Source organism: Ambystoma mexicanum, chromosome 2q (assembly GCF_040938575.1).
Source record: "Ambystoma mexicanum isolate Mex_15411 chromosome 2q, UKY_AmexF1_1, whole genome shotgun sequence".
Taxonomy (NCBI): domain Eukaryota; kingdom Metazoa; phylum Chordata; class Amphibia; order Caudata; family Ambystomatidae; genus Ambystoma; species Ambystoma mexicanum.
The window spans coordinates 1,264,963,066-1,264,986,503 of NC_090924.1; positions in this window are offsets into that span (position 1 = coordinate 1,264,963,066).

The following is a 23,438-nucleotide window of genomic DNA, read 5'->3' on the forward strand; positions in this document are numbered from 1 at the left end:
TCCTCTGTGAGTCATCCGAGGTTGAGGGTGTCGAGACCATGGGTGTCTCCTCAGGCGGATCGGGGGATGCCTTGGACGAGCCACCAGGGGAGCGCGTGTCCGTACCCGCAAAGACGGGGGGGGGGCCCTGCGAGGGAGGGAGTAACAACGGGAGATGTAGAAATGGAGCTGGGACCGGTCCACCCAGACAGGGCCGGCAACTATGGGTCGGGTCCGCGTCACTATCCAGAAGGGAGGCGCAGCCCGTCAGCAATACGGTTATTTACGTGGGTGTGCAGGGGGGGGTCAGAGGGTCCCAAGCAACCGGCTGTTGTATTAAGACCTCAGCCACAGGCGGAGAACAGCTGCTAGAATGATAAGGCTGAACTTGTAGAGTCCCACATGCACGTTGTCACTGCAGGCATTTGAACCAGGGTCCGGGCCTCCAAGATTAATGCTAATCCCAGGGACAGCTGAATTGACGTAAATATGGGGGAGCTCAGGGGCAAGGGACCATCATCCCCTGGGTGGGTGATGCGTGACCAAGTAGGGGGGGGGATGCCAAGTATGTTCTCACCGAGCCCCGAGGAGAAGGAGGCGCAGCATGTGAGGAGATTCCAAAGCGCCAGGTTATAGTGCAAGTCTAGGCCAGTGCAATCCGGCCACCAAAGGTCCAGCCCCAATTTCACTGACTAAGGCAGATGCCTCACACATACCTCGGGGAGATGAATTTGTTGACAGTATAATCACTGCAAGTTCATGAGTTCTTTTGTCGCGAGAAAGCCGGAAGGGCAGAGCCGAGTTAAGCCCCACAGCCGCGCCGCCGGCGCGGCCCACGTGGAGTCAGGAGAGGAAAACAGGGGAGGTGGGCGAGCCAGCCGGGTAGACTCACGGGGCCAACAACGGCACAAGGAAGTCCTCAGGGGTTGACCGTGAAGGGCCGCTGCAACACCAGGGCACGGCTCAATAGGCCCTCCAGAGCAGGGCAACGGGCGGACCAGCAGGGCCGGCCGCCGCAGCACCGCGCCCCCAACCAGAGAGGAGAGCCGGGCCGGGAAGATCAGGCACCCGGAGGGGGGCAGCAGAGGAAGGGTAATCATGCGGCGGCGGCACCGGGATCACAGTGACGGCAGGAGTTCCACTAAAGCTGGGATCGGAGGTCCCGACGCCGCCCGGCGTCTCAGAATTCCGCAGATGGAAGGCGCGGCAGCAGCAGCCGGACGAAGCGCCGGAGGGATCCAGAGAGACTGTCTGTGGCCGCGCAGGGCCCGATCCCAGAGGAGGACAGAGGAAAGCACAGCGCCCCTCCCCCCGCAGAGGCCCGCAAGTGCACTGGAAGGGTGCTGGGACGGGATCTTCAACTCTCCCGGCTCAGAGCTCTGACATCAGGCGGCCATCTTCGTTCGGCGCAACAGCGCCCCCCCGAGGAAGTTCGTTTTAAACCCCAGAACACCGCGGAGCGGTGAGCGGAGCTGCGAGCCGAGGTGTGAGCCAGTCTGCTGCAGTCCTGTAATCAGACCACATCATTGTGTGAGGAAGTTCGTTTTAAACCCCAGAACACCGCGGAGCGGTGAGCGGAGCTGCGAGCCGAGGTGTGAGCCAGTCTGCTGCAGTCCTGTAATCAGACCACATCATTGTGTGAGGAAGTTCATTTTAAACCCCAGAACACCGCGGAGCGGTGAGCGGAGCTGCGAGCCGAGGTGTGAGCCAGTCTGCTGCAGTCCTGTAATCAGACCACATCATTGTGTGAGGAAGTTCGTTTTAAACCCCAGAACACCGCGGAGCGGTGAGCGGAGCTGCGAGCCGAGGTGTGAGCCAGTCTGCTGCAGTCCTGTAATCAGACCACATCATTGTGTGAGGAAGTTCGTTTTAAACCCCAGAACACCGCGGAGCGGTGAGCGGAGCGGTGAGCGGAGCTGCGAGCCGAGGTGTGAGCCAGTCTGCTGCAGTCCGCTGCAGACGCGTAGTAAGCACAAAATGGAACCAGAGGTGCGGCCAAAAGCACTACCGCTGTTGGTGATTCCAGTATCGGAGTTGGAGCTGGAGCGTGACCCAACAGTAGAGGACGAGTCTTTGCTGCTGTCAAACATCATCATCCCGGAAAGGGAAGCATCAGCAGAGTCCGTGAGAGATGCACTAGCAATGACTCTGAAACAGCCTAGAGGTAAGCCGTCAACTAAGACTCAGTGGAAACCCCAGAAACTTTCACAGACTGGTTTACCTGCACTATGGGCGCCGTCGCCGTTGACGGGGGGAACGGCAAAGGAGTATGCACCGGATGTCAACCAACAGTGTTCGGATCCGGTGGACCTCGCAGACCTCGCGGGGCGAAACGGGGGATCAATCGAGTGCCCCGAGAAGTCCGCTCGGTAAAGGCAGCCACAGACGAGCGGATCACCAGCGAGGCTGAGGAGATGGACCAGGTGATGGACGTCACGACTCAGAACGAGTCAACAGACGAGGTAGGCATCACGCCCGTCCCGCCCGCATGCGCCGCAGCGAGGGGCTCGCATATCGTCTTGGTGACGAGGGGTGAGGACGCAGTAGCTATCGGAGGATGGCCAGCATCGGAACCTTTGCGGGGTCTTAGCTGTGGAGCGGGGCGCGGGGGTCGGAGCGGAGGGTTGGACGGAGTTTTGATAACTCTGGGTGGGAAATTACCTGGAAAAACCACACCAAAAGAACAAGACCTCCATCGGGAGCCAATATGGGAAGGACCAAAGGGACCCGAAGAACAGAGGCCCCCCTGCCAAAAGACTGGCAAAACCAGGCACAGCAGGTATAATAGTCAAGAGACAACGAATTTGGACGTAACCATCGTGAACAAAAACACACCAGACACGTCAGACCACCTACCCCCTGAGGGACACCGCAAGCTAGGTAGCCAACTGTCGGCGCATGAAAGATCGGAAAAGTTTGAAAATCACACTAGTCGCGCCCAAAGAAAAACACAGTTACCATCTCTGCAGCTGGACATAGTAAATAAATCGGACTTCGTGCAGAAAACACTAAACGTTAAAGCGATGATCCACTCTACATATAAAGAGCAGTCTTTTGATCAAAGTAAATGCAGCAGGTTAAAGAGGAGACAACCGGATAGAAAAACTCCAAAGGCCAATAAGAGATCGGTGGAGATAAGCCTCGCTGAATCACTCTCAGAAAGTGACAAAGTTTTTACAGAGAGTGAAACAATAGGCGCAAATAATAGACAAACCGACCAGGAAGACTCAACGAAGGAAACAGATTATGAGCAAGTAAAAACAAGCCGTAACCAACAAAAAAAGAAAAAAGTGAAATCGAAGAAAAGTCAGACCCCGCGAAAGAAGTCCATATCTCAAGCAAATAAGAAGACTTTAAAAGATCAAACTCAGAGAAGTAGAGTGGAAGGAAACGCGATAAAAGTAAAAAGACTTTCAACCATTAAGCTGCCGGCACCGCTACTATCCTGCCCTTTAAAAACATTCTTTACCCAACAGTATAAACGAAAATTAATAGTGGACTCAGAGGTATCGGACGCAGAGATGCTGGAAGTGTTGCAAGAATCTATGCCAGGGTCGAAAGTATGAAAAACAGAGGAAACCTCCATAAAGGTCGGAGGGCAGAAAAACATTCAAATGACATAGAAAGCGTAACAAACAGCAATAGGATCGAAAGTGAAATTTGTGCCACAATAAAGGGTGACACCCAACCTCAGATCAGAAAACCAGAGTCACCAGGTATAGAGACTCAGTTGGACCCAGAAAATAATCCCCGGGACGCAAATAACACGCAAAAAACAGCCGCAGAAGGTAACAACGGAGGGGAGTCAGAGGCGATCAGAGAATGTTGTACCCAAAGCCAGCATGTGAAGGAAAATCAAAATTTACCCCAAATAAGTAAAGAAAAAGACATGCGGCTGGCGTGGATGCAACCCCATCTGACTGCAGGACTCCAAATTTCCCCAGAGACTGTAACAAGAAATGAGGACACAAAACGAAACCCGAAAGCAACCTGGATGGGCCGACAAGTAATAGAGCAGGCTAACATCTCCCAAATGGATTGCCTGGGTCCCCAAATCCCGGAGACGCCAAAAAAAGCAGAAAAAACACAGTCATCACAAAAAAATCGACGGTTAAGCGACATTGCCATGGCTATTCATAAAGACTCTTCAACCAAAAAACCGGACATGACTACAATCATGTCGGCAATGTCCATTGTCTTAACACCCTTTTGCAAGTTATACGAAGCACTAAAAGAAGAAATCCAGGACAATACATCAATTCTCTCCAATATGATAGCAAAAATGGCTCATGTAGAAAGCTATATAACAGCGGTAGAAGCACAAAAAAGCATTCAAGAGATCCTGTGGGAAAATAAAATCGAGACTGTAGAAAGGAAAACTGAACATTTGGAGAAACAAAAAAATAATTTGGAAACAACGCAAGACTTAAAAGGGGGTAAGCAGGTGGCAGAAAAATTTCAAAAATCAGACTATGAGCTGAACGTCCTGGAGGTCATTACAGAGAAGAGCTCAGTAAATCCACCATCGACCAAAAATAAATCAGCAATACCGAGAGCTTCACATACACTCTCCTGGGATGCTAAGGTAAAACCACCACAGTTGGTTCAAATTCCAAACAAAATAGAGGCGAAGAAAGATGAGATCCAAACTCTCGACGTCCAGGCCTCCCCGAAATCCTCAGATCGGAGATCACCTAGGACGGCGGAAGAGTTCATGTCAGATTCATCATTGATGAACATATCACAACATGATAAACAGATTCGAACCAACACGACTACACAGGTGCCAACCGTCGCCCCTGTAGGCACAATAAGGAAGGAGGAAAAAAACATCATAGAAGAAAAAAGACCTCCGAGTAACGATGAAGAAAATTGGGAGCTAGTGAAGCGAAGAGAAAAATCGCCCAAAAAAGGAGACGTCAACAAACATAATAGTAAAATCCAGAAAGACAATAAAGCAACACCACAAAGAGCGAGGTTAAGAAGTAGAAGTAGCCCGAGAAAGCAAGCACCCGCGAGGGGAAACGGGAAAATGGAATCAGTAAAGAGGCAAAACGCGATTGTTTAAACTCGAGCAACAGGTCATTAAAGAAGACAACTTAATTCTAAACCGGCCAACTGTTCTGCAGATCCTGAAAAAATCTAAAACTCTTAGGGCCCACAGAACAAAGGACCTAGATTTGGTCGAACCGTATCACAGGGGCAAGATAGCAAAAGCGTTTTTAAATGTAAAAGCTGAGAGCATAACGCACCTGGATAAATCAGTGTTTGAAGAGTTGAAAGATATGGGCTTCCACCTGAGAGAGCTAACACACCAGCAGCAGGAGGAGCGAGGCAGAAACCCAACAAAAAGCAACAAACAGAATATACATTACCACGCAAAAACGGAAAGGTTGTATTCTCACAATCGATGGAACGAAAAGAAGGATGACAAGCATATTCGTGAAGATCTAAAACACAGTCGAAGAAATGTGCCGTGGAATCGGGATGGGGCCTCGAAGTGGGGAAACACCAAATCACGTCTAAGTAGTCATCAAGAAAGTAGTAGCGAACCACATGAACGGAGATCTAACAATAAAAGCAGAGAAAACGAGGAATCTCCACAACTAACTAGGCACTCCAGAGGAGAAGAAATACTTCAGAAGACCTTAGCTAAAACACAGGAATCGAGATCGCCGAGAGGACCGTGGGACTGGTTTACATCTACCTGGTCAAAGAAATCCCAAAAATAGCAGCAAATAGGGCGGAGCCTCGAGACATCAACACTGGTTTCATCCCTTGAGGAAAGGCCCGATAAAAACCATTACAAGGTAGGCTCATGGAATACCAGAGGGCATAATCATTTAACAATGCCGGGGGACGTTGATCTGGGCATATTTGACATAGTATGCCTCCAAGAGACGTGGCTACTTGAGAAACCCACGTTGGACGGATTCTGCTTAGAAACCTCGGCAGCAATTAGAGGCCTTTTAGGAAGACCATCGTCCGGTTTGCTCACAGCCATTAAAAACGGCCTAGGACTGGAACCTCCAAAGAAATGGAGAGAAGCATACGAAATGCTGGTGACCCTTTCCACATGGTCTCCCCCCATGGGAAAGGGCAAGCGGGCCACAAGAAACACCTTGGCAATTATAAATTGCTATTGGAACCCTCAGCGGACGACATCAAAGGCTTACTGTGCTACAATGAGCGCAACTATCGACCTGTTGTATGAAGATTTCGACGATATCGAGATCATGGTATGTGGTGATTTAAACACCAACTGTAATGAAGAAACAGAGAGAACAGGGACAACTGCAACACAAGAACGTGGAAAAGCCTGGATGGAAGTAATAAGCTCCAGAAATCTACAAAACATAGCGACACTCTTCCCAAATCAACTGAATATCCCGACCTGGGAAAGGGGAGCGTCAAAAGCAACCCTAGACTATATCTACGTATCATCCGGATTGGCAGCAAACACAGTGAGCTTTAAAGTTCTGAAAACAAACAACAGTGACCATAACTTACTCACTTGTAAGTGGAATGGTCGGAGACCAACGAAACTTGTATACAAAGCTACACTCGAAACAAATGTGCAACAAACCTGTCTGCGCATAACGGAGGCAAACATTCAACAAATAAAATCAGCGTGGGATGAAAAAGTAATAGCAAACCATCAAACAAAAACAATTGAGAAACCAGACTATCTACCACTCCTTGCACCATACCAGAAACCAACAGTTGCCAGAAAGAAGGCTGCACTACAGGCCGCCCATGCATACAATAAAGAATTGGTAGAACAAAGGAAACTAGGACGGCAACTAAAAAGAAAGGCAAAGAAAACAAATCTGGCACAAGACTGGTCAAACTGGAAATTGGAAGTAAAAAGATATACTTCCTGGAGAAAACAAGCAAAAGCGATACAGTACCAGTTGGACGCAGAAGAAATGATGAAAAAGCTGATTACCAATAAATCTAGCGACTTCTGGTCCTTAATTAAAAAAAGTAACGTAACATATAATCCAATACCAACTAACGCAGTATCAGAAGCAAAATGGACGGAGTACATTTCGAATGAATTTGAGGAACCCCAGAACTCGGCAAAAGCACTGAAACCTGTAACAAACACGTCTTGGGTGTCGATAGCCAATGTGGCAGACATCGAAGAAAAAATAAGAAGTCTGAAAACATCCAGAGCTCCCGGCCCGGACGGATTGACAAATACCATCTTAAAAGAATTCCCAAAAGATTGGGCAAAACTGATTGGAAAGATTTTTGAGATCTGCGAACAATCCCAACAAATTCCAGAGACCTGGTCAAAAGCAGTCATCGTTCCGGTTTATAAAAAAGGCAGTCGGGAAGACCCCGCAAATTATAGACCGATTGCTTTATTAGACATTTTAGGAAAAATCTTTTCCTCCCTCATTCTGGACCGTCTGCGGATATGGGAAAAATCGTCAAAATGCAAAGACATATTACAAACAGGCTTCCAGAAAAACGGAACGATAGCAATCAACATCTTGATAATAAATATTTTCAAAGCAAAAATCAAAGAAGGGGCACCAAAAATATATCTGGCCTTTGTGGACATGTCAAAAGTGTTCGACAAAGTGAACAGAAATATGCTATGGAAAAAATTGGACGCGTGGGAATGCCCAAGATCGGTGCTGGATGCCCTAATCGCGCTGCACTCAAATACAACGGTAAGAGTGAAATTAAACCAACAGGGAACCCTCTAAGATGGAATTCAAGTAAAAAGGGGCGTAAAACAGGGCTGTCCACTTGCGCCCGCACTGTTCATCGCCTTCCTGGGAGATTTGCAATATTCGGAAAATGAGATCAGAACGTTTCCACCGAAATTAGGGAAAACAACCATTCCCCGTCTCCTATACGCGGACGATGTGATTCTCATCGACCAGACCAAAGTGGGATTACAACGGAAATTAACAAATCTAAAAAAATACACAGAAGAAAACCGCTTGGAAATAAACAAAAATAAAACAAAAATCATGATCCTTGAGAAACATCGAAAGAATCCAACAACAACGGAGTCATGGTATCTGGATGACATAAAAATTGAAAAAGTAAAAAACATCAGATATTTGGGGTTTGAACTAGACAACACAATAACAGACAAAGCTATGCAAACAGTACTCTGGGACAAAGCGAAGAGCCTGATAGCGCAAATGAGAACACTAGATAAGAAATTTGGCAAATTCACCCTAACTCCGGCAATCAATTTCTATAAAATGAAATTAGTGCCCTCGCTGACAAGCGGAATGGAAGCCTCTCTATGTATTCCGGAGAACATATGGAACAAAATAGAAGGTACGGTTTGGAGATCTGTTTTGGGGCTGCCCAAATCAACTGCAATTGCGGCCATTAGAAGGGAACTTGGGCTAACATCTCTGGCCTCGATAGTCGACGTCAGCGCAATGAGGTTATTTAGAAAAATCATTCTGGCAGACTCCCTTCCAATCTATGCTGTAGTCAAAGAAGAAATGGTAAACGGGAATTGCACCGTATTCAAAAAGTGGGCCGAAACCAGAAAAGAAAGATTGTCGCAAATAATGTGCACGGAAACAGACTTAAAAGAAAATCCCGACAAAATCAAGCGGAAACTGCAGGAAAAGGACTGGATTAGAACCATAGAGGTAGCAGCAGACAACAAATTGTTACAACATCTTCCACCCACGTTCAATAAACCAAAGGTGCCTATAAAATATGTCAGCAAATTCCCAGAAAAGAAAAAAAGACACTTGTTTATGAAAGCGAGACTAAATATACTTCACACAAAACAAATACTCGCCATCCGAGGTATGGCGGAAAATCAAGTATGTAGGTTATGTAAAAACGTGGACACCGTGGAAACGATCAGGCACCTGGTTCTAATCTGTCCACACACCAAACAGAACAGAATTACTTATCTATCGCCGCTGATCAGAAATCCCTGGATGTTCGAAGAGGACAACATATGGAATAGACTAATCTCAGGTGAAGCCACCCGGTGGACCATGGCCATGGCAAACCTCATTGGATTGGCTTTCAAACAGATAAACGAAGCTCTCCCCACTGAAGCTATTTCATCACTACCAGCTTAAGGAGCTCCTGGACAATCGCACTTGAAACGCACCTACAGTCTGTGAAAGGACGTACTTCGATCTGTAGAAAAGCCAATTTTCGAAGATTTTCGAAGAATCTCAGAGGGTTAAATCTGCCGATCTTTTTGACAAAATTACAGGTTCAGCCTGAAATAGAAGTAAAAAAAAAAAAAATAAATAAAAAATAAGTCTTTCAAAATTCATCTGGTTTTTTATATTTTAGTGGAAACCCTGTGAAATAGGATCATTGTGGGTGTTTCATCGGCCTCCCTCCTTCGGTTTCTGTCGATGATAATAAGGAGTTTGACCTCTGTAGATTAATACTTGATGCTCATATTTTTCCGGGAAGTTCTAGTATCTTATCCACTGGCAGGGGTTTCCCCATTAGTGATAGGTCTTGGGAACCACCTCCTTACAAGAGGGGCCGGATGAATGATTGTATGTGCTACGGTCCAAGTTGGTTTTATGGCTTCAAGGGTTGGGGCTGGAGTCGCAAACAGTGGTGTCAGGAAGGCTGCGGCATAGAGTGTGTGTGTACAGTAGGATCTTGAACCAGTGTTGGCGGGTTGGGTATATGTTATGTTAATGAACAGGCTATGGTTATTAGGGGACCATTCGATCTTAGTTTAAATGATTGCTTGATTTACAGGCTGTATAATTGGGAATCCCCCAAGCCATCACAGCGGGCTCCCGCTTCCTACCTGACAGGTTATTTTGGCATTGTAAAATGACTGACGGCTGGAAAGGAAGTGCACTGGAACTCTCTGTCCATTGCCTTCTCTTGTGTCGCTGTTCTTTTAATCACTAGGTGGTTTGATCCAATAAAGGTCTTTCTGCTAGTTTAAAAACCCCAGCTAGAATCGGTTCTCTCCCACAGGCTCCTCTGAATACCACAGGGTCTATCTACTGCACCAGGGCCGGGCTGCCAATGAAAGGACAGAGCTGCCTTTGGACAACTGAAACAGATATGCTCCAGAATGTTCTCTCACACATTTTCATAAGGACTATACATTCAAGAATTAAATCTGCCTTACTCATCAGATAAAATCCCCCATGAGAACATGTTCCATAACAAACCTACAGCCGGGGGCTATGAAATGCCACCAGTGCAGTCCCCTATTCAGCCCTCCTAGCCCGGCTGGCTGGGACACTCATCACTGAATCCCATTGTTCAGGCATGGACTGGGTTTAAGGGCGGGGCCGGATGGCCACAGAGGTCATAACGTATTTAGTGAAGGCAGGTGGATGTGGCCAGTCAATGGGCTGGCCAATGGTTGGGCTTCTCCTGCTTTTCACACAGGCAGCATGATAGGGACACACTGAACAACCACGAAAACAAGTGTGCCTTCTCCTCATGCCACTGCTTTTGGGCATTCCAGGCCCCCTTTCCGGTGCACTTTCTTTTGTTTAATCCCCAAATAAACTAGGTCTGGCTGTATGCTAAACCTCTCTTAAGCCACACCTGAAAATCAGAACTCCAACTTTGGGTCGCCCTCGTCGGTTGGTGCAGACGTCCGTTTCCTCTGAATCTGTATTTTGCTTTTATAAAGCGGAATATAAAGGTCAAACCCGACACCCTCCCCACACAAAACTGCACAGAGGAAAACACCCACCAATATTGATAAAGCAGTCCTCCGAGCAAGGGGATGCAGTCTGCGTTCTACATGCAGAACCGGGATTCAGTCCTCTCTCCAAAAACATCAAGGGGGTGCAGTCCCCTCTCTTAAGATAGCCAGGGGATGCAGTCCCCTCTCTTAAACCAGCCAGGGGATGCAGTCCCCTCCCTTAAGCCAGCCAGGGGATGCAGTCCCCTCCCTTAAGCCAGCCAGGGGATGCAGTCCCCTCCCTTAAGCCTGCCAGGGGATGCAGTCCCCTCCCTTAAGCCAGCCAGGGGATGCAGTCCCCTCCCTTAAGCCTGCCAGGGGATGCAGTCCCCTCTTTTAAGCCAGCTAGGGGATGCATTCCCCTCTCTTAAGCCAGCCAGGAGATGCAGTCCCGTCTCTCAAGCCAGCCAGGAGATGCAGTCCCCTCTCTTAAGCCAGCCAGGAGATGCAGTCCCCTCTCTTAAGCCAGCCAGGAGATGAAGTCCCCTCTCTTAAGCCAGCCAGGGAATGGAGTCCCCTCTCTCAAGCGAGCCAGGGGATGCATTCCCCTCTCAAGCCAGCCTGGGGATGCATTCCCCTCTCTCAAGCCAGCCAGGAGATGCAGTCCCCTCTCTCAAGCCAGTCAGGAGATGCAGTCCCCTCTCAAGCCAGCCAGGATATGCAATCCCCTCTCTTAAGCCAGCCAGGGGATGGAGTCCACTTGTTAAAGACGCAAAGGGCCTGATTCATGGAATGTTTTCCTATGGGACTGTGCCATTATAAAACCCCTCCATGAATCAGGCCCAAAGTGTATTCAGTCGCCGCCATACATACAGCAAATAATTGGCCTTCTCTAAAATGGACCAGTGCTTGCTTGTTATTGTTTTTCTGAGAAATATGCACAAGGAATGCATCAAAACCGTGCCCAAGGACGCAAACAAGTATACATCCGGTAATACAAAATAATGATTCACTAGCTAATAAGAGAGTCACCAACTGAGAGATAAGATGTGCTGGGTTTCAAGATAAAGACATGCATTTTTCAGTTCTCGGTAACAACGTCAGTCTTATTATAAGGAATAGTTCTAACTTAATATATTCTCTTGGCTTTCCGAAGAAGCATGTCAGCTGTCTGGGTTCAGAAGACAGCCTCTTGCTTATTTTCACTCCCTCTGTCCTAGTACATCCTTATTTGCTCCATTTACTTACGTTCGAAAGACAATGACTAGTAAAGGTTCAAATAGTTCTTAGCACTACGGCAAAGATTGCCCTTGTTCCCAAAACTTTGGGCCATATTTCAAAACATTTGCACTGTGACAAACTAGAGTTTGCATTTCTCTAGTGCAAAAAACATGCACTTTCAAAGCAGTGTTTGCAAGAGGCAAAACTTTGCCCTAGTGCTAATAAGGGTTGGTATTGGCACTTGGGAAAAATGTGCCCGTTTCATAAATGCATTGAAAGTGTAGGTTTGTTTTTCATTAGGTCAATGTTTGCCCTAGAGCTTATACCATGAAAAATGCCAGTTGGCACACTGCAAATGCATTCGTATATGACCCAATGCTTTTCGAACTAGGGCAAACTTTGCCGTAGTGCTAATAAGGTGCAACTTTGCATTCGCACCGGTGCAAAGTTTCTGTAATCTGGCCACAGGGCTCCTGCTACTTTAATATTCACTGTCCAATCAGCGCTCACTTCACATTATAATAGAAGGGTTGCTTGTATAGGGCAGGTGGAGAAGGTACCAACTGCAGAAGGAAGTGGCTGGTGAGTTTCTCCTGAACTGTTGCTGGGCAAACTAGGCTATACCTATCCTTCCTGATGGTAGTGATTGTTGTGTAATGGGGTCAAAGCTATAGTGTGTGGTAAGGGTCCCAACTACAGAACGTGCCTGATGGGTGTGATTGCTCATTGCTGCAGAATTTTCTCCCACTTTTATTTTGCACAAACTTCCAGATGGCAGGTATGGGGAAGGGATATAGTAAGGAGGGAAGGGGGCAGTGGAAAGGGGGAGTGTGTGGGGGGCTCCCCCGCTGTGTGTGGTAAATAAAATGGAAAATGTGGCAAAAATGCATTTGGTGAAAATGGATTCAGCAAAAATAAAATGCGGCAAAGGTTCACAGAACCGTAATTGTTCTTTATACTATCTAAAAGGAACATACACATGCGGTCTGTTGAGGTCCATACAACGTATTCTGCGTATTGGAGCCAGAACATTGGCTCCCTTACCTACTGGAGACAGTCTAAAGTGGTGGGAGGGGCATTGTGATCTACACTGCCTCACCGAGACATGTCTGGATGGTCTCCTACCAATCCAAACTAACATTCTCCATTTCTTGGAATAGTGAAAATCCTGCTACCATACCCCTCTTGGTGTGAAAGTGCAAGGCTGCATCCCCAGCCCCCATCTCTGCCCCCTGTACACCTCATCCCTTTGCAAGCTTATCTCTTTCTTTGGGTTTTACTGCTATCATGTTGCAGTGACACCAAGATCTTTTTTCTTTTCCTGACTTCACCCTTACCCATTCTCCGACTGCCTTTTACTAAACCACCACCAGATGTCGCATTGTAATCTTATGCTCACCTCCTGTGAGATTGAAGTTAACTATCTTCTCACCCAGAACACACCACCCACCCCTTCACTAATGATCTTTCTCTCTGCCAAATCACACTTCCTTTCCCAAGGCTTGTAATCTCAGGGTTCTATTTGACATCCATCCAACACCAATTCCACATGGCAGGCGTTGCTAGAATCGCCATGCCTAATTCAGGAGGCTCCACCCTCCTCTTCTCACCTTCCATTCCCCTAAACCTCATCTGCACTCTGTCCCTTACCAGCCTCCTGCTCGAGCCTCCTCTTGGTCCTCACCTATAACCGTTTGCATCTTCTTCTGAGCTTAATGCGCTATACTATTGAAATAAATAAATAAATAGTCCTAAACTTTGTAACTTGCACCCTCTACAACTTCACCAGCTCTTCACCCACATCACTCCATCGCCGCCATGCTGGCTGATTTTTCTAAGCGCAAATGGTCCCTCTTCAAATTTCTTCAACTAGTCTTCAGATCAATGTCATGTGCTAGTCCTCCCTCCTGCATATGTTTGCATCTATCAAATGCTGCTCCCCAGTTTGCACTTTCCATTCCAGAAACCCTCTCAATCTCACCATCCCCTCAATACCATGCCATACCCCCTCCTCAACCTCCACCGCTGGAACATCCAATCATCTGAAATCAGAAACACCACCAAGATTCATGCATTCAACCTGGACTCAAGCACCAGCTCGTTCACACTAAAAGGTCTTCCACATTATCTAAGATAATTTCCCACTCCCTCTAACTCTTCTACAATGCCAACATGGTACACATACCAGCACCCCGCTGTACATATCCTGTGAATGTCCATTATCCATGTCTTTTGTCCCTCGTTCATGTTCTACCGCACTCCTTAAATAATTTGGTCCGTTTCCCATTGTGCAAGTCGGCTGTAAGGCTCATAGGATTGCCATATCTACTGTTTGTACAAAAGTATGTTATATGGCAAAGTACAATTTATACTCCAATACATAAAATGCAATAAATACATACTTACACTGACTATTGGGTGATTATTACCTATTCTGTCTAATATAGATATTATTACCCATTCCACCGAATGAGAACGAATGTGAAATACTTAATGGAGCCATATTAATGTAGGATTTTTTATTCTATTTGCATGTGAAACAAGCATTGATAAAGCCAACAATTGTAGCTTTTTTGTAGGCATGGACATTTGCCAGGCACTGCTATAATGGTACCACTTGCCCAAAGTAAGAGACGCAAAATGGTGCGAGTAGCTGGTGTGCGGATGGGCTTGTAATCACCTTAACCCGAAATAGGCCCACCACTTAAGAAGCAAGTTCACATTTGTCTGTAAAACAGGTATATTGTACAATCAGCCGGGAGGAGTTAGATGACGATGTAGAGTCAAACTAACCCAAGTCTCCCTGAACCACAAAAACACTTCACATTAAATACATTTTGCAACTGTTAAAACACTCCCACAAATTTGATTACAAATCATCCCCCACACGATTGGTGAAACCTATACAAAAGAAATCCAATCTTCTCTAATTCCCACATTCTCATTGGTCACATTTATCTAATAACCATCATCAGTTAATTTTTACAGCACAACCCTTTTTGGGATTTGTCTGTGGTAGGTCATATCATCATCACATAGTTACACAATTAAACACAAATATAATTCATTACAAGTTCCAGCTGGCCTGGGAACTTCTAAAACCAGACGTGATGCACATAGTTTGCAAGGACACCTCAAACAACATGGGGGAGAATAAACAAGTTGCCTTTGAACTGGTGATAACTATCTCAACCGCCTATACTTGCTGGCGTCCTTGTTTCACTATAATCTAAACAACTACAAATTCAACACGCATGGCCTCCGGAAACAACCTGAGAAAATAATTGAAACCCATAAAGTATTGGTCAACTCTGCTCTTAGGTGTCCCTTCACCCCAGGTTTATCACTCAGCCGCGAACAGATGGCCAGATTCCCCTAGACAATAAATAACAAGCTCCCATGCCATTAAAAAGATTACATATCCTTTTCCGCAATAGTGCCAAGCCATAAAAACCCTGTGCCTGCCCCTTGGCTGACCATCTAATATTGTTGCAGCTGCCCTTCCTTGCTTTCAAACTTGCAAAACCAATTGGCACACAGAGTTCACCTCGCAAACCCTGGCGGCAGGGCCTGGCCAAACTATGAACGGAATAGAGCATGTTTAAACGACTGCATCCCCTTTACAGTGGTCTCTTCATGACAAATCTCCTTTCTCGCATGCACATTATAAAGCTCCTTGTTGCCCAGTTTCTAGGCGCTTTGTGGCACATCATACATATATTGCATTTATTTCTCATTGGCGGTTTTGACGTTTATCTTGCTGCGAGCGTGCAAACTAAAATGGATCAACTGAAACTCAATAGTTACACTAAAAGTAACACATATCCCAGTCCCATTAATTACACTATAAATATGTAAAATTGCAACACTGCCCCAACTTTTCCATTTTCCTTTTAATATGGCACAGGCAAAGCGAGCGACTCTTTCTCATTGGGACCTCTACTGACCGCCCCAACACTGGGCATGCAATAGCTGTGCCTGGCAAATGCCTAATACTTATTCACAAGACAGGAGGTCAGTACAAGAAAACGCATACTGCTATAAATCAAGAGGCTGAAGGCAAACCTGTCTTAGACAATTTTATAGCTGCAATTAAGCCAATAACTGGCTAAAGACTGGCAGACACTTTCAGCACTGAGTTTGATGTTACTGCTTCATAAAATCAACTCAAAGAGATACCAGGAGGATGTGTTTTGGGTGGAAATCAGCGGATTGTGGCAGGATCATAGGAATTAGTTTTTCCATGGGTAGACAATGTGTGGCTAAATAACCAAACCAATAACACCCATTTGTGTGACCCTCCTTACATCCCATCTCCCTTTTAGCTGCACTCATATGTAATAGTTTTGGCTTATAAGTGGCGCTTTAGCACCACCTAATGGTCAAAACTAAAAATAACATACAAATCGTAAAAGTCAACTTAAAATACATAATCACCCATGATGTAAAACGTACTTCATCCTAATATAGCATCATTTTCTATAAACTCAGAGTAATAAAATAGGAAAGAAAATACATTAAAAAAATACCTATCCATATTTATCCAATGACAAGATAAAATTAAGATGTTGTAATAGTATATTTAGTTTGATTGCACAAAAGGAAATGATCATACTTCTTGTGTTTAACACCCTCTATAAATGGTAACATGAAAAAGAAAGTCTGACCTCTTCTGTGTTAAAGCAACAAGTTGAGAATACTTTTAAATCAAATGGGTTCACAGTATTAGGATCTGTATCACACCACAGCTCCAGAACATCAATGCCTTCTGACTTAAAGCATCTTCCCGGGACAACTGGAAAACATAAATGACTAGAAAATACCACAATACGTTCATATTTACTATTTTCCACTACTAGCCCTTGATCCCCTCCTCTCGCTGGCCTATAAATACCTATTTTGCTTCAGAAGATGATCAAACAGCCTGTAGAAAAATCATCTATGCTGCCTTCCCACAACTTGTGGGAAGTATTAAGGGGGTCGGAGGGGTGAACAAGGTAATCCATTCCTGTGATCGTTGAGGATGAACTCTGTTCTTATTCATTATCCAGCTGCATCAACACCCATTCAGGACAGCTGGGGAGGCACCTGTTCCTCTAGCACAAGCATAAAACATGATCATTTAAACCAAGAAACATCTCAAAGTGCTCATCCCCTTCTGCTGCAGCCTTTCACCATGCCAGCAAAACCCTCTTTATGGTATCTGAATCCAACATCAATGTGGGAATAATGCTGAAAAATAACTCGGGCATCCTGCGATCCAGGTGAGCATTTACAATCGGCCCTCAAACCCACCTTAAAAACCTCCATCAGCCTGTTCACTCTGCATCATCCCTCAACAATGTACCCCACTGGAGCAGTTCTTCCGCAGACATACTCCACGCATCTACATGGCTCTCACACATATTGGCCCAGAGTGTATGCAATGCTGATTGGTCTCTCATTTCAGCCAACAACTGTGCAAATCACTGCTGCTCCAGCCTACCACTACTCTCCTTGATCTGATCCTCAATGTTGTGATCTCCTCGCACATCAAGCTCAGCAACGAACAGTTGGGTTGGGTCACAAGACCAGAATCTTGGGGTTCTCTGAGTTCAGCACAGAGAGGAAGCCCTAGTCTCTGTTTCAAACACACAAATGTGTCCCCCTCTACGATCACCAGATGTTACTCATGAGCCGTGTGAGGAACTCACAGTATCAAAAGGAGGGTTACAAACAAGAGATGCAAGTTTAACAGCTTTATTTAAAACCTTGCAAGGGGTTGGAGGCTTCCAAACTGGTCCTAAATCTAAAGTGGGAGTAAACTCGACCATAGAGTAAAAGTAAAACCGTCCTAGTCAGCACAGTTAAAACAAAATGTTCTAAACCTAATGCCTGTCCTAATTGTAATACTAAAAGGTGCAAGGGAAATGTACACACAATAAAAAGGATAGTGTTCTCAACAAAAGGATCAGGGTGGCAAGGGCTTTGAAGCACTGATGAATCCCGTCCCCAATACTTCACCTTGGGACAATGTGATTCGAGGGCATAGGAACTTGGGCAGTACAGTTTTTCCCAGTGAGGCACACTCTGGTTTATGGGCTCGAGTCAACAGAATGTTCAGGCTTCTTTCATAATCAAATGTTAGTTTGGACTTTCCAAAAACAAAGGTTGCAAATGTTTTCCACAAATAGACTTTAATAAAGGTCTGAGGGATACCCTTCCCGAAGCCTTCTTGGTGGAAGACTTTCAAGGCGGCATAGGTTTGGCTTCTACTCATGCCTGACCACTCCGACAACCGTTACCTTCACTTTCTCCCAGTGCTTTCTGGTACTTGTAGTTGCAGGAATGGGGGCTTCTCTCCATCAGGTTCGAGCCACTCATAATATTACTGGTTTCCCTCAGTCTGGCTCAGACCTCTTATCTCTCACATCAGCCTTCCTCAGTCAGGCTCAGGCCTTCAATACCCTTTCCACAGTTCACACAAGCCTTCCTCAGTCAGTGTCAGGCTTGAAATGTGTTTCTCCAGCTCACACAAGCTCCCCTCGGTCGGGTGCAAGTTTCAATCCACGTTATTTTCTATTTCCAACAATCCCTTTTGCCTCAGGACATTGAATAGTCAGGCATGTTGCTACAGAGACTTTCGACTGTGCTTTATCCAACAGCAGGACCACTTGTGCACATTGTATCACACTGTCTCTTTAAAGCGCTGATCTTTCTTTGCTCGCAGTTGCCGTATTACATGCAACCTTGTCTTGATACAGTTACTTGTGTTTAATAGGTCATACCCATTAATTTTTTGTTTGAGGGATCTAGGATATAAGGGGTACATCTACTGTAAAATATAGGAATCACAGGTTCCTGCATTTTCATGACTCCATATAGTCAGAACCAATCAAATATCCAAGAGTTAGCAATTATCTTTGATCTTACAGGCCAAAATGCGCACTTTGATTATTATGACAGGGAACCATATTGTATTCATTTGTGTATGAAGGTTCCTGGATTTCCCAAAAACATTTCCTTTTTCATATTAAAAAACATGTAACATAATAAAAATTACAAATTCACATTTTACAGAAAATAATGTTCACACATTTGTTCTGGGTTAGTATATCTTTTGGCATCAATAAGGTGCCATAAAGTCCCAAATACACTAAATGTCCATAATTTGATAAGTTCATATTGTTAATCAGACTTCTTATTCACAGTAACATCTATGGGGGTTTGGCGAAAAGAAAATGATCACATACACGGTTGTTTACAAAATCATAGACCGACCTGGCTTATTCTTATACAAACATCTAGACTGATGTCATTGCATATTTGTTAAAGGAACCTATCCTTTGTTTATGTTTTTAGAACTTTTCTTCTACTACCCCTTTGTTATCTCTGAGAGGTGCTGACTTCCTGTCACCTCTATTGAGTTTTTAGTTTGTAATGGATATGTATACAGATATTGTGTTGATGCACTGCATTTCAGCCTCCTCGTCTAAAATAGACCACATCCAGAATTGGTCTTCATTTTTGATGGTCTTTAGTTTTCTAACCCCAAATTGATTTACAATCTTATTCAGTAGGCAAAGCAGGGACCGATTTCAGTTTCGAGGCATCACCTAATCTCGCTGCGTATCAGTACTTTTTCCGTTTGTCTTTTTTATATGTCTGTGTGGTTATTCACATAGTCTGGTTTGAGGGATACTGCAATCTCTCGTGTGCTTTCGCCCAATTCCTCTGTGGACCTCATTAGCTTGTTACACAGTGTGATAATTCACATGGTCAGGAGTGGCTGCAGCTCTTCATTTTATATTGTGGCAGCGACTGCTCTTTCTCCTAGATATATACCTTGGAGTCCTTTGTTCGTGCAGCGATCTCACATGTCTTATTCCTGCAGTGACCAGGGAACAGCTCTTCCGCGTTCCCTGGTCACCGCAGGAATACGGCGTGTGCGAGCCACTCCTGACCTCACCATGTGAATTATCATACAGTGTAACAAGCTAATGAGGTCCACAAACAGAAAAGGTACTGATACACAGCGTGATTAGGTTCCAGAGGGGAGGGCGGTCCCTTCACCTGGATTCTGAACTGCAAGAAGAATAGTCATTTGTGTAAACGGTTCCTTGGTATCACGTTTGGACTCTCAAAATTCTTGTTTACGCAACCAAGTTTTTAACATTCTTTCTTTAATACAACTTTTGCTGTGTTCTGTATAGCAATGTCTTTCTTTAATATCACACTTTTCATGGTACAATAAATAAACACCAATCTTTCCTTACTATTTCTTGGGGCTTGTAAATTGTCTGTTTACTCTCCTGCCAGGTTTCTTTAAGCAATGCCAACTGCCCGGTGTACTCTCCTGCTAGGACTCTTTCTGAAACACCAACTGCTTTGTGTACTCGCATGCCAGGTCTTCGCTGATGAGTTTCACTTGCCTGGTATACTCCCGTCAGGACTTTTATATTTATATCAATTGTTTGCTGTCTAGCTTGTCATGATTTCTGATATAAATTTGATTCACTTGGTGTCTTTGGTTTAACCAGATTTCTCATTTGTTTTACTTGTCTGGTGTCTGGCTTACTATGGCTTTTTATATGCTTCATTCGTCTGATGTCTTTGGTTTATCAGGACTTTTCATATATACTTCACTCGCCTGGTATCTTGCTTTACCAGGACTTTTATTTGATTCTCTGTATCATTAATGTTGGCGTTATGGCCCTCAGGTTAATAAATATACTTGTGTTAATGTTTCTTTAGGTTTGGCCCCACATTTACCTTTCAGACATTCATAGTTCATTGGGGTCTGCCTTTCGGTATTCAAATAAGCCTTTTGTCGTATTCGCAAAGTTACAATGTTCAAATTGCTACTGGCTCAGTTGCCGGAATGCCCTGGGGCCCCACTAGCTTCGGGTAGACTCACCAGCTTTCTCCAGCATGTCCGGTCCGGTTTGCGCTTCTGCGTCATGCTGCCGTCACCCGCGTCCCTATTTGGAGGCTGTAAACGTTCTTCTGGCCTTCCTCGCAGTTCCCTGATTGTAAGTCTGCTTCCCTTTGGGCTCCAAAATGGAGAACGTCAGCTTCTCGACTCACAGCACGCCCAGGACCTTCCAGGTAGCTCCAGCAACTCCATGGCACTGCAGTCTCTGCTTCAGCATCCCTCCCATGGCAGCCGCTTCTGCTCTGTTACGCAGATACGTACTGTTTGTGTGCTCTTGAACAGAAGCAAGCTCCAACTGGGAGTAAGTCTCTTTTCTCTATGGTTCTTGCTGCTTTTGAACTTCCAGGTTTCAATTGGGTTGAACCAAACACTAGAGTGCATAGCTGAGTTCTTTGGTCGGGAAATCTGTAGTGTTCTATTCTTCCTCGTCCCAGTACAGTTAGTCGGTTGTGGGCAAGAAGAAAAGGGGTTTTCACTGTTATTTATGCATGAGAGGCTCTGTTTAATTTTATAATGTGTTACATAGTACTGTGGAAATACTGGGGAGCTATGCCTTTGAGAAAGACATTCTCTCTTAACATTATTGCAGACTCTAGAAGAAGAAAATGTTGGTTCTGGATTGTTTTTTATTCCTCACCGGGGGGACTGGATTGTTGGGGGTTGAGGAAGTCTTCAGATCTTCACTAAAGGTCATACGGGGTGGTTCCTTTTTACATTACCATAGACCATGGATGCTTGGGGAGGATTAGTAAGGGGAATACCAAGTTCTATCTGGCAAGTCACGACTACGTCCATGAGGGTCTTCTACCCCCCCCAGCCCCTCCATGATCCTCCCTCAAATAGCCACCCCAGGGTTGGAATCAGGAAGCGTCTCTGCCTCACCCTGGCCACGTGAGGAGAGGCTTCCCCATGGAAGCAGTGATGAGATTGCCAAATTCATCACAAGCGGCACCGACTGTTGACCCTACAAAACCACCACCACACTTACCAGAATAACGTGTCTCGTTTAAGATCCTGAATGGAGGTGCTTGAAAATAATACAGCCGGAGGTAAGGGGTCAAGTTCTCGTGGACTTGCTGATTGGTTGCCTTACGTCCATTTAAATGCCAGCTCAACTCACTGCATGCAAAAAAGAACAAGCTTCCGCAGTTATAGCCATCCAAAAATGCTTCGCCCCTCTGCTGCCTAACCCGCATTCCCTAGCTCCCTTTTGACAAACCGATTCAGTCGCATTCATGGTGCATCACTCCCAGAGGCTATCACAGTGGCAGCAAACATTTTCTGTTGGACAAATTGCTCGGACATGCCCCTTCTACTCTGGCTCCCTGCTCTTGCAATCTTGTTCTGGGAGGAGGAGGGGGAGATGAGGAAGCTGCACTCTTAGTACTAGCTCACATACTGTGGAACTCATGCCACCCCCCCATGACCCTGCCCACTGCTTCTAACCACCGCCCCTTTCAAAGACGTGTCAAGAGATTGCTATTCCCTCATTTGTGGTCTACCTGTCTAGACCAACTGATTAGCGTCAAGAGACTTTGGGTGTTTGAATCGTTTAGAACATAAAATATCATGGCCCGAGGCCTGGACAAGGAATACACGAAAGATGGAATGTAATCTTGGCCATGTGGTAATTGGAAAAGATGGAAACAGCAGAGCAGTGCGTCTTGATTCTCATGTGTTGTAGCAATTTGTTTTCCCACCCAATAGCCCACCGTGCTTTAAAGCCATCTTTGGAATAACAATCTATGTAGACCCAGAGCTTCAGACCTAGAGAAGTTTACCTATGCAACCGCCAGGTGCTTTTGACTGAAACCCTGTACATGTTGGTTTCTGCGACCTACTTTGAGTCTCCATTGAAAGAGGCGGACTTAATCCGTTTCCACAGGTTTCTGTTCTAATGTAAATGCGTTCTTACAGTGCACGCATATAGCACTGTTTTCACGATGCTAGTACTAGGACGTCAAATGCGCGTAAGCCTTTAATCAGAACTCTCCGTAGGAGATTCCACAGGTTTGGGGACCTGGCCTGCCCTGCACTGCTTTTCGACTCGGGTGTAAGGGCAACGCTTCCCTGAAGCTGAGTCACCCTGCAACGGCAACCACTTTACTGATACCTAGATGTGGCCCACGGTGCAGACCTCTAAACGGGAGGAAAACAGCAGAGGCAGCCACAGATGCGGGCCACAGCAGTCCTTCAGACTCCGGCCATTAGACTGCACCGTTTGGGCTGCTACATAGCAAAAGGCCAGGCAACACACTGACTTGCAATGAGACTTCTTTCCTGAACGACTTCATTGTACGCAGCCATTCACTTTATAGGAGTGAAGCGCCCATCATAGCGGCTTGGGAAGCTCCCAGTGCACAACATGTGGGTGCCGGCGGCAGAATACAAGATGTGCCCGCGCGGCCTCATGAAGACTGCTGTGATGTAGATGCTCAGACCCTTGTTGAGGGGCACAACAAAAGGGGCTCCTTCCTTATTTCAAAGAAAATGAACACTGACACGCAAATCTTTTGTGTAAAAACAATTTACTAAAAAAGTGTGTAAATTGTGCAAGATAATTTTCTTTGTTTAAACTGAAAAACGATTATAAAATAGTGCTCAACAACCACCCACAGGAGTTAGAAAGAAGAGAGCATAGATGAGGGTAAAGCTACCACGTCCCCCAATTGACTTGCAATTCAATAATGTAACCTA